General features: G+C 45.8%; 1 non-coding gene across 1 annotated transcript; it reads left to right on the forward strand.

The window, feature by feature from the left end:
• The first annotated feature begins 1326 nt into the window (after positions 1 to 1326).
• LOC129705154 (U2 spliceosomal RNA) lies at positions 1327 to 1510 on the forward strand. Its single transcript, XR_008724859.1, has one exon. It is a non-coding gene; the product is annotated as a U2 spliceosomal RNA (small nuclear RNA).
• The last annotated feature ends 9385 nt before the right edge of the window (positions 1511 to 10895 follow it).

A 10895-nucleotide genomic window follows, 5' to 3' on the forward strand; every position in this document is an offset into this window, starting at 1 on the left:
CCATTTGCCCAGGCGGATGTGAATGTTTCCGTTCCAGAGATCAATAGCTTTCTTGACCACAATTCTTCTGCAAAGGTATTGCATCTTTTTTTTTTAAAGGAGTTGCAAAATCCCAGAGGTTCGCTGGCTTTAGATTCATTTTCCGTCATTACGAACGTCTAAACTTTCAGGAGAGTGTGGCATAGTCGTTTAACCCCTCCAGCGGTGTATGTCCCCGTATCTGGAGTGCATGCCATTCCGATTACGTCACCTGGGCAAATATCCTCTCCTCCGCCAACATCAGCGGTAAATATCAAGCCCTCACAGTTCAGAATGGAGATCCCACTCACAGCTAGGCTTGTGGTCGCTCAATGTGAGGCCAACTCCACTCCACATATACGCCTCACACTGTCATAGAGTCAGAGAGTGATACAATGTGGAGACAGGACCTTCGGCCCTACTTGCCCACATCGGACAACCACTAGTCCCATCTGCCTGTGTATGGTCCATATTCCTCCAAACCTGTCCTATCTGAAAAAATGAAATGATGAAATGATCCATATTCATTGTCAGTGTCCAGAGACAAAAATGCCTTTTTCATCTATCTATCGCGGTACCAGTCCATAAGGCAAAGGTGGGTTGAGGACACAGTCGACAGTATGCCTCCAAGCGGGATTTGAACCGGCTACCCTTCAAGCCGAACTACCCATCCTCTCTGTCGCGTATCTATGTACCAGTCTAAATGTTGAGATAGTCCCAGCCTCAACTACCTCCTCCGGCAGCTTGTTACACACACCCACCACCCTTTGTGTAAAAATGATACCACTCACATTCCTATTAAATCTTTTCCCCTTCATCGCAAACTTATGTCCTCTGGTCCTCGATTCACCTACTCTGGGCCAGATGCTCTATGCATGTACCTGATCTATTCCTCTCGTGATTTTATACACCTCTACAAGATCACCCCTCATCCTCCTGCACTCCAAGGAATAGTCCCAGCCTACTCAACCTCTCCCTATAGCTCACACCCTCTAGTCCTGGCAATGTCCTCGTAAATCTTCTCTGAACCCTTTCAAGCTTGACAACATCTTTCCTATAACATAGTGCCCAGAACTGAACACAATATTCTAAATGCGGTCTCACCAACGTCTTATACAACTGCAACATGACTTCCCAACTTCTATACTCAACACTGATGGCCAATGTGCCAAAGGCCTTTTTGACCACCTGATCTACCTGCGACCACCTTCAGGGAGCCATGCACCTGTACTCCTAGATCCCTCTGCTCCCCAGAGCTCTACCATTCACTGTGTACATTCCACTGCCTCGGTAGGGCAACCAACAAATTTTGGTTCTCAGCCATTTGGCTAAGATCAAGAATAATACCTTGTTTGTATCAGTTTAATATCTGATACTTCACTTGTCTAGGGAGCATATATTAAATAGATTTTTGGAACAGGGAGATGGAGTAGGGACTTGCTCCATTCCATTGCAGTGCTTCGATAAAGGGCGGCACGGTGGCGCAGCAGTAGAGTTGCTGTGTTACAGCGCCAAAGACCCAGGTTTGGTCCTGACTACGGGTGCTGTCTGCATGCAGTTTCTACATCCTTCCTGAGACCCACGTGTATTTTTTCAGGGTGCTCCAGTTGGCTTCCACACTCCAAAGACGTACAGGTTTGTAGGTTAATTGGCTTTGGTAAAATGGATAAATTGTCCCAAGTGTATAGGATAGTGTTAGTGTATGGGGATCACTGGTCAACACGGACTCGATGGGCTGAAGGAGCTGTTTCCGCGCTGAATCTCTAAACTAAACCAAACTAAATTAGACTCCATCTACACTTCACGTTGCCTCGGTGAAGCAGCCAACATAATCAAAGACCTTTCCCACACTAGTCACTCCCTCTTCTCCCCTCTCCCATCAGACAAGAGGTACAGAAGTGTGAAAACGCACATCTCCAGATTCAGGGACAGTTTCTTCCCAGCTGTTATCAGGCAACTGAACCATCCTATCACCAACTAGAGAGCGGTCTTGACCTCCCATCTACCTCATTGGAGATCCTCGGACTTCCTTTAACCTGATTTTACTGGACTTTATCTTGCACTAAACATTATTCCCTTTACCCTGATCTGTACACTGTGGACAGCTCGATTGTAATCATGTATAGTCTTTCCACTCACTGGTTAGCACACAACAAAAGCTTTTCACTGGTGGCACTAAAACTAGACTAAACTAAACTAAACTAGACTAATCTAAACTGGACTAAACAGAGTACATGTTATATCAAAATCACCCGGCTCAGACATAAACAGGAAAATGGCATTACCTTTGATATTAGCATTGGTTTATTCTTGTCACGTGTACTGAGGTACAGTAAAAAAACTTTGTGAGCTATTCAGTCAAATCAGACCTAACGTTAGTACAATTAAGCTATTCACAACTAGAACAGGTAGTGCAAAGATAAAAATACCAGTGTGTGGAATATAGTGTTACAGGTACAAAGAAAATGCAGATGAAAAAAGTGCAGGCTGCTATAAGGTAGATTGGAAGATCGATGTTGTTAAGGTGGAAAGGGGGCTGAGAAGATTTACGAGGATGTTGCCAGGACTCGAGGGCGTGAGCTATAGGGAGATGTTGAGCAGGCTGGGACTCTATTCCTTGGAGCGCAGGAGGATGAGGAGTGATGTTATAGAAGTGTATAAGATCATGGGGGAATAGACAGGGTGAATAGACAATCTTTTACGTGGAGTAGGGGAATCAAGAACCAGAGGTACCCTGGTGGATTTCCGGGACTACTGGGCACAACAGGGGGTGGAATGTATTCTTGACAAGGATTATAACAAAGCTGTTTAATGAATGAATGAATGAATGGGTTTATTGGCCAAGTATTCACATACAAGGAATTTGCCTTGGTGCTCCGCCCGCAAGTGACAACATGACATCCAGTGACAGTTATGGAGTTTATGGAGTCTGTGGAGTTGAGACAACATGACATACAGTGAAATATACTCAGTATATTTGTTATTTAAGAATATTTGTTTTACTTTGCACTATGGTGGTGGGTTTGCTGGTACCTGTACTGTTTTGTATTGTACAAAATTCAAGATTCAAAATTGATTACATTTATCTTCGGTAAAAAAAACGGTAGCACCCCTCCCACAATGCGGCACTCCCCCAGTATTCCAACTTTCATAAGACACTTGGAGAAGCCCATGGACAAGATAGATTTAGGACTAGAGACATCTGCACGGCACATCAAACATACATATGCAGGTAATAATTGATGGTAATTAAAACAATAATGCTGAAAATAATCAAGTGTCCTTTTACCACAAATGATCCTGTCGCGGGATAATCTGAAGCCGCAAAGTGCTTTATGGTTCACGAGTCAGTGCTTCGACTGAACTTTCCCTGTCATATGAAGTAGAGGAGCATGAAAATTGTAACGTCCAGGTTCAGGAACAGCTGCTATATTATTATTTGTTATTTGTACTATATTTGTTATTTATTGTTCTTTTTTCCCCGTTTTTACATATTCACATATTCTGTTGTGCTGCAGCAAGTAAGAATTTAATTGTCCCATCCGGGACATTTGACAATAAAATACTCTTGAATTGACTCTTGAAGTATTGCCTGTTTACTGTAGCTCCGTTTAGTTTAGTTTATTGTCACGTGCACCAAGGTACAATGAGAAGCTTTTTGTTGCGTGCTATCCAGTCAGCAGCAAGACTGTGCACGATTATAATGGAAAGGTCCACACTGTACAGATACAGGATAAAGGGAATAACATTTAGTGCAAGATAAAGTCCAGTGAAGTCCGATTAAAGAGAGGCCTAGGGTTTCCATTGAGGTAGATGGGAGGTTAGGACCGCTCCCTAGATGGTGGTAGGATGTGTCGGACAGAACTGCAGATGCTGGTTTAAATTGAAAATAGACACAACATGTTGGAGTAACTCAGTGGGACAGGCAGCAAATCTGGAGAGAAGGAATGGGTGACGTTTCAGGTCTGAAGAAGGGTCTTGACCCAAAACGTCACCCATTCCTTCTCTCCAGAGGTGCTGCCTGTCCCACTGAGTTACTCCAGCATTTTAGACAATAGACAATAGACAATAGGTGCAGGAGTAGGCCATTCGGCCCTTCAAGCCCTTCAACGTGATCACGGCTGATCATCCACAATCAGTACCCCGTTCCTGCCTTCTCCCCATATCCTCTGACTCCGCTATCTTCAAGAACCCTATCTAGCTCTCTCTTGAAAGTATCCAGAGAACCGGCCTCCACCGCCCTCTGAGGCAGAGAATTCCACAGACTCACAACTCTGTGTGAAAAAGTGTTTCCTCATTTTGTGTCTATCTTTGGTAATAGGATGGTTCAGTTGCCTGATAACAGCTGGGATCAAACTGTCCCTGAACAAAGCAAAATAGTGTGTACTATAGGTTGGTTAGCCTGACTTCAGTGGTTGGTAAGGTTTTAGAGCGCACGATAAAAAAAGGCCAAAGTCAGCAAGGGTTTGTGAAAGGGAGACCTTGCCTGATGAATCTGCTGGAATTCTTTGAGGAATTAAATAAATAGCAGGACAGACAAAGGAGAGTCAGTAGATGTTGTTTACTTAGATTTTCAGAAAGCCTTTGATAAGGTGCCACACATAAGGCTGCTAAGGAAGATGAGATCAAAGGGCAGACACTAGCATGGATAGCAGGTTGGCTGGATGGCAGAAGACAAAGAGTGGCAATAAAGGGGGCTTTTTCTGCTTGGCTGCCAGTGACTAGTGGAGTTCCGCTGGGCTTGGTGCTGGGGCCGCTACTCTTCACGTTGTATATTAATGATTTGGATGAGGGGGGTTGAAGGTTTTGTGGCCAAGTTTGTGGATATTATACGAAAATAGGTGGAAGGGCAGGAAGTGTGGAGAAAGCAGGGACTCTGCAGAAGAACTTGGGCATGTTGGGAGAGTGGGCAGAGAAGTGGCAGATGGAATACAGTGTAGCAAAGTGTGGAGTCGGGCATTTTGGTAGTAGGTATAAAGGCGTAGACTATTTCTAAATGGGGAGAGAATTCAGAAATCAGAGGTGCAAAGGGACTTGGCAGTTTTGAGCCCCATATCTGTGGAAGGATGTGCTGGCTCTGGAAAGGGTCCAGAGAAGGTTTACAAGAATGATCCCAGGGATGAGTGGGTTAACATATGATGAGTGTTTAACGGCGCTGGGCCTGTACTCACTGGAGTTTAGAAGGATGAGGGGACACCTCATTGAAACTTACCGAATAGTGAAAGGCCTGGATAGAGTGGATGTGGAGAGGATGTTTCCACTAGTGGCCAGAGGCCATAGGCTCAGAATATAAAGCCGTTTCTTTAGATAAATAGGAATTTCTTTAGTCGGGGGGGGGGAGGAATCTGTGGAACTCATTGTCACAGACGGGTATTTTTAAGGCTGAGAGATAGATTCTTGATTAGTACGGGTGTCAGGGGTTATGGGTAGAAGGCAGGAGATTGGGATGTGAGGGAACGATAGATCAGCCAAGATTGAATGGTGTAGTGGACTTGATGGGTCAAATGGCCAATTTGGTTTAAAAAAATCTGGAGGGTTGTAATTTCACACTTCTGTACCTCTTTCCAGATGGAGAGGGGAGAAGAGAGTGTGATCGAGATGCGACTGGACCTTGATTATGCTGCTGGCCTTGACGAGGCAGCGTGGGGTGCAGATGGAGTCATCGGAAGGGAGGTTGTTTTGCGTAATGGCCTGGGTTGCGACCACAACTCTGCCAGGCCAACCAAGATGCCCCATCTATGCTCGTCCCTTTTCCCTGCCTTTGCATAGCTTGCAAAACAAAGCTATCTACTGTACCCCCATGGGTGCATTCTATGTGCTGTGTGAATGTCTGAATGTTGGGCGGAATGGCCAGTTTCGCTCCATACACCCACGTTGTCCCTCACTTCCCTTTCAAATCTCTCCCCTCTCACCTTATACCTATGCTCTCTAGTTTTGGAATGCCCTCCCCTGGGGAAAAGTTCACTTGTGCAGGAAGGAACTGCAGATGCTGGTTTATACCCAAGATCTACGCAAAGCACTGGAGTGACTCAACGGGTCAGGCAGCATCTCTGGAGAAAAGGGCTAGGTGACGTTTCGGGTGGGGACCCTTCTTCAGACTGAAAGCAGAGGGGAGAGAACCTGAGGCAAGAAAAGACCAAGGCTTTCACCTTTATCAATTGCCCTCGTGTTTAGAAAACATTGATTGAGGACAGGGTTAATATAAACGCGTGTTGCGGGAACAGCCAAGAATAAACAAGAGCAAATAAAAGACCTATTTTTAACAGTGACCCCGGATGCCACAGTGACCCACTGACCCCGGTACAATTTCTAATTTCGAGCTTCAATTTTAATTGGCTGTAAACAGGCACATTACTATCGTTAAATACCACATTAACAACTTGTGGGGTTAATAGTTTGAATCAAAGGTGGAAACGGACACATTCAGTTGTTAGTGCGGGGAAATGGAACTATAAAAACCGCAGCCCATGACTAACACATTCACTGCACAATGCTAGTGCTAGTGACAGAAAGACAGTCACAACTCGTGTGTGACACAATTATCGTAAACGGTAAACTTCCATTCTGCAGGTTATATTTAGTTTAGTTTAGTTTAGTTTAGTTTAGTTTAGTTTAGTTTAGTGTCGCGTGCACCAAGGTGCAGTGACAAGCTTTTTTGTTGCTTGCTATCCAGTCAGCGGAAAGACTGTACATGGTTACAATCAAGCCGTCCACATATCTCACACTGCACAGAATTCCATCAACACAGGCCTTTCGGCCCTCGGGTCTCTGCTAGAAATTCTCCTCCACACCAACCCGCTCTCACTGCTCTTGCCCACAAATCCTTTGCACAAAAATCACAGAGACTCGCCGCGTAAAGATACACCCTTCGGCCCATCGAGTCTGCACCACCCATTTACAATATACTGTACCTATCCCAACCCATTTTGTACTCCTCACATTGAATGTTGCAGCATGGAAACAGGCCCTTCAGCCCAGCGAGTCCACACCACGTTATTGAAACAAATAAGATTATTAATGGTTTGCACACGCTAGAGGCAGGAAACATGTTCCCGATGTTGGGGGAGTCCAGAACCAGGGGCCACAGTTTAAGAATAAGGGGTAAGACATTTAGAACGGAGACAAGGATACACTTTTTCACACAGAGAGTTGTGAGTGTGGAATTCTCTGCCTCAGAGGGCGGTGGAGGCCGGTATCCACTTTCAAGAGAGAGCTAGATAGGGCTCTTAAAGATAGCGGAGTCAGGGGATATGGGGAGAAGGCAGGAACGAGGTACTGATTGGGGATGTTCAGCCATGATCACGGTGAATGGCGATGCTGGCTCAAAGGGCTACTCCTGCACCTATTGTCTATTGACTCTCGATCGCCTGTTCACACTTAGTTCTATGTAATCCCACTTTCTCATCCACTCCCTACACATTAGGGGGCAATTTACAGAGGGCCAATTAACCTACAAACCTGCATGTCTTATTGATGTGGGAGGTAACCAGACAACCCGGTGGAAACCCGTCTGGTCGGAGAGAATGTGCAAACTCCACACATTCAGCACCCGGGGTCATGATTGATTGGGGAGCTGTGAGCCAACGGCTTCTGTCCTCTTCTTAACTTAATTACAGGAAATTTGTCCCAAAATGCATAAAATATGAGAGAGGATAGCACGGTGGCGCAGCGGTAGAATTGCCACCATACAGAGTCAGAAACCCGCGTTCCATCCTGACTACGAGTGCTGTCCCCCTGTGACCTGTGTTGGTTTTCTCTGGGTGTTCTGGTTTCCTCCCATGCCTCAAAGACATTCAGGTTAGTCGGTTAATTGGCTTTGGTAAAGTTTGTAAATTGTCCCTAGTGTACAGGGTAGTGTTAGTGTACGGGGATCGCTGGTTGGTGCGGACTCGGTGGGCCGAAAGGCCTGTTTCTGCGCTGTATCTCTAAACTAAATTAGAGCAGCATTAAGAGCAAAATATATGCTTTCTGTATTGGACAGAACCCAGGGATGCTGGAGGGGAACCAGGATAAACAGGGGGAGGTTTGAGAAAGGAGGTGGGGATGGGGAAGGGGGGATGGAGATGGAGAGGGTGAGCAGTGGTGTGTACCAAAAGGTTTGTGTCAGCTCTGTACATCCTACAAAATCCAGGCTATCGTAGTAGGCAGCACAGTGGCAAAGCAGTAGAGTTGCTGCCTTACAATGCAAAGACCCGTGTTCAATCCTGACTACGGGTGCTGACTGTATGGGGTTTGTACGTTCTCCCTGTGATTGCTGGTCCGGACAGACTTGATGAGCCGAAGGGCCTGTTTCCGTGCCATATGCCTAAATCACAATGAATGCAACACAGAAATCTGTTGTAGCATTTAGTCCTACTAGTACTTTTCAGCGATGTAGCTATGCACATCAGTCAAGCTGAAAGGCTCTTAATTCTGAAAAGCCCTCGTTTTTAATAAAGTCGGCAGAAATTACTCTGGAGTTTAGAAGGATGAGAGGGAATCTTATTGAAACATATAAGATTATTAAGGGTTTGGACACGATAGAGGCAGGAAACATGATCCCGATGTTGGGGGGAGTCCAGAACCAGGGGCCACAGTTTAAGAATAAGGGGTAGGCCATTTAGAAAGAAGACGAGGAAACACTTTTTCACACAGAAAGTTGTGAGTGTGGAATTCTCTGCCTCAGAGGGCAGTGGAGGCTGGTTCTATGGATACTTTTAACAGAGAGCTAGATAGGGCTCTTAAAGATAGCGGAGTCGGGGGTTATGGGGAGAAGGCAGGAACGGGGTACTGATTGTGGATGATCAGCCATGATCATATTGAACGGTGGGTGCAGGCACAAAGGGCCGGACGGCCAACTACTGCACCTATTGTCTATTGTCTATTGTCTAAATTGCAGATGCTGGGATCTGCAAAACACAAAGGGTTGTGCGTTTTGTCAATTACTCCACCGAGGAGATTAGTGGGCAAAATTAGGGCACATGGTATTGGGGGTAGGGTACCGGCCGGTATGGTTAGAAAGTTGGTTGGCAGACAGGAAACTAAGAGTAGGGATTAACGGGTCCCTTTCAGAATGGCAGGCAGTGACTAGTGGGGTATCACAAGGCTTGGTGCTGGGACCGCAGCTATTTACAACATACATTAATGATTTAGATGAAGGGATTAAAAGTAACATCAGCAAATTTTCAGATGACACAAAGCTGGGGGACAGTGTGAACTGTGAGGAGGATGCTATGAGAATGCAGGGTGATTTGGATAGGGTGGGTGAGTGGGCAGATGCATGAGGTTAATTCCCGGGATGGCAGGACTGTCATATGTTGAATGAATAGAGTGGCTGGGCTTGTAGACACTAGAATTTAGAAGGATGAGAGGGGATCTAATTGAAACTGATAAGATTATTAAGGGATTGGTCACGCTAGAGGCAGGAAACATGTTCCCAATGTTGGGGGAGTCCAGAACCTGGGGTCACAGTTTAAGAATAAAGGGTAGGCCATGTAGAACTGAGGTGAGGCAAAACATTTTCACACAGAGAGTTGTGAATCTGTGGAATTCTCTGCCTCAGAAGGCAGTGGAGGCCGATTCTTTGGATGCTTTCAAGAGAGAGTTAGATAGAGCTCTTAAAGATAGCAGAGTCAAGGGATATGGGGAGAAGGCAGGAATGGGGTACTGATTGTGGATGATCAGCCATGATGACAGTGAATGGCGGTGCTGGCTCGAAGGGCCGAATGGCCTACTCCTGCACCTATTGTCTATTGTCTATTATCCCCACCCCTCACTTTAGACTTTAGAGGCACAGCATGGAAACAGGCCCTTCGGCCCACCGAGTCCATGCCGACCAGCGATCACCACATACACTAACCCTATCCTGTACACTTGGGACAATTTATAATATTACCAAAGCCAATTAACCTACAAACCTGCACATCTTTGGAGTGTTGTAGGAAACTGGGGAGAACATACAAACTCAGTACAGACAGCACCCGTAGTCAGGATTGAACCCAGGTCTCCGGTGCTGTGAGGCAGCAACTCTACTGCTGCCTCACCTTGCCATCTCACCTGTATCCAACTGCTATTGTGGGCAGGGGAATCAAAGACGAGCGGTTGAGGGTGGTGAATGGAAATTGATATCAGCATCGAAGGTGCCGAAGTGTAATGGATTCAGGGCTTCAAGCTCCTTGGCGTTAATATCACCAACAATCTGTTGTGGATCAACCACAATGATGCGACAACCAAGGTCACACCAACGCCTCTACTTCCTGAGGAGACTGAAGAAATTCAGCATGTCTCCTGTGACACTTACAAACTTCTACAGATGCACCATGGAAAGCATTCTGTCGGGTTGCATCACAGCCTGGTTTGGGAACAGTTCTGCCCAAAACTGCAAATAAACAAGAGTTGTGGACGTAGCCCAGTCCATCACACAAACCAGACCATTGACGCCATCTACACTTCATGCCTCCTTGGGAAAGCAGCCAACATAATCAAAGACTTGTCCCTGTCCCACCTTCTACAGAAGCTTGAAAGCGCGCACCACCAGACTCAGGAACAGCTTCTTCCCCTCTGTTATCAGGCTTCTGAACGGTTCTTCCATAAGCTAGGGTACTGTCCGATTCACCTCTACCCCATTGTGGATATTTGACTTTGTCTCTGGAACTGATGCGCTACAATGCTGAGAACTATATTCTGCACTCTGTATCTTCCCCTTTGCTCTACCTATTATACTGGAGTTTGGCGTGGTTGTATTTGTGTATAGCATTATCTGATCTGATTGGATAGCATGCAGAACAAAGCGTTTCACTGTACCTCGGTACACGGGGCAATAATAAACCTAATAATAAAACCCTGTGTATAGCTTTTGTTTGATGTGGTAATATGTCTGTAAAGGAGCATTGTAAGAA

This window comes from Leucoraja erinacea, chromosome 1, assembly GCF_028641065.1.
Source record: "Leucoraja erinacea ecotype New England chromosome 1, Leri_hhj_1, whole genome shotgun sequence".
Lineage (NCBI taxonomy): Eukaryota > Metazoa > Chordata > Chondrichthyes > Rajiformes > Rajidae > Leucoraja > Leucoraja erinaceus.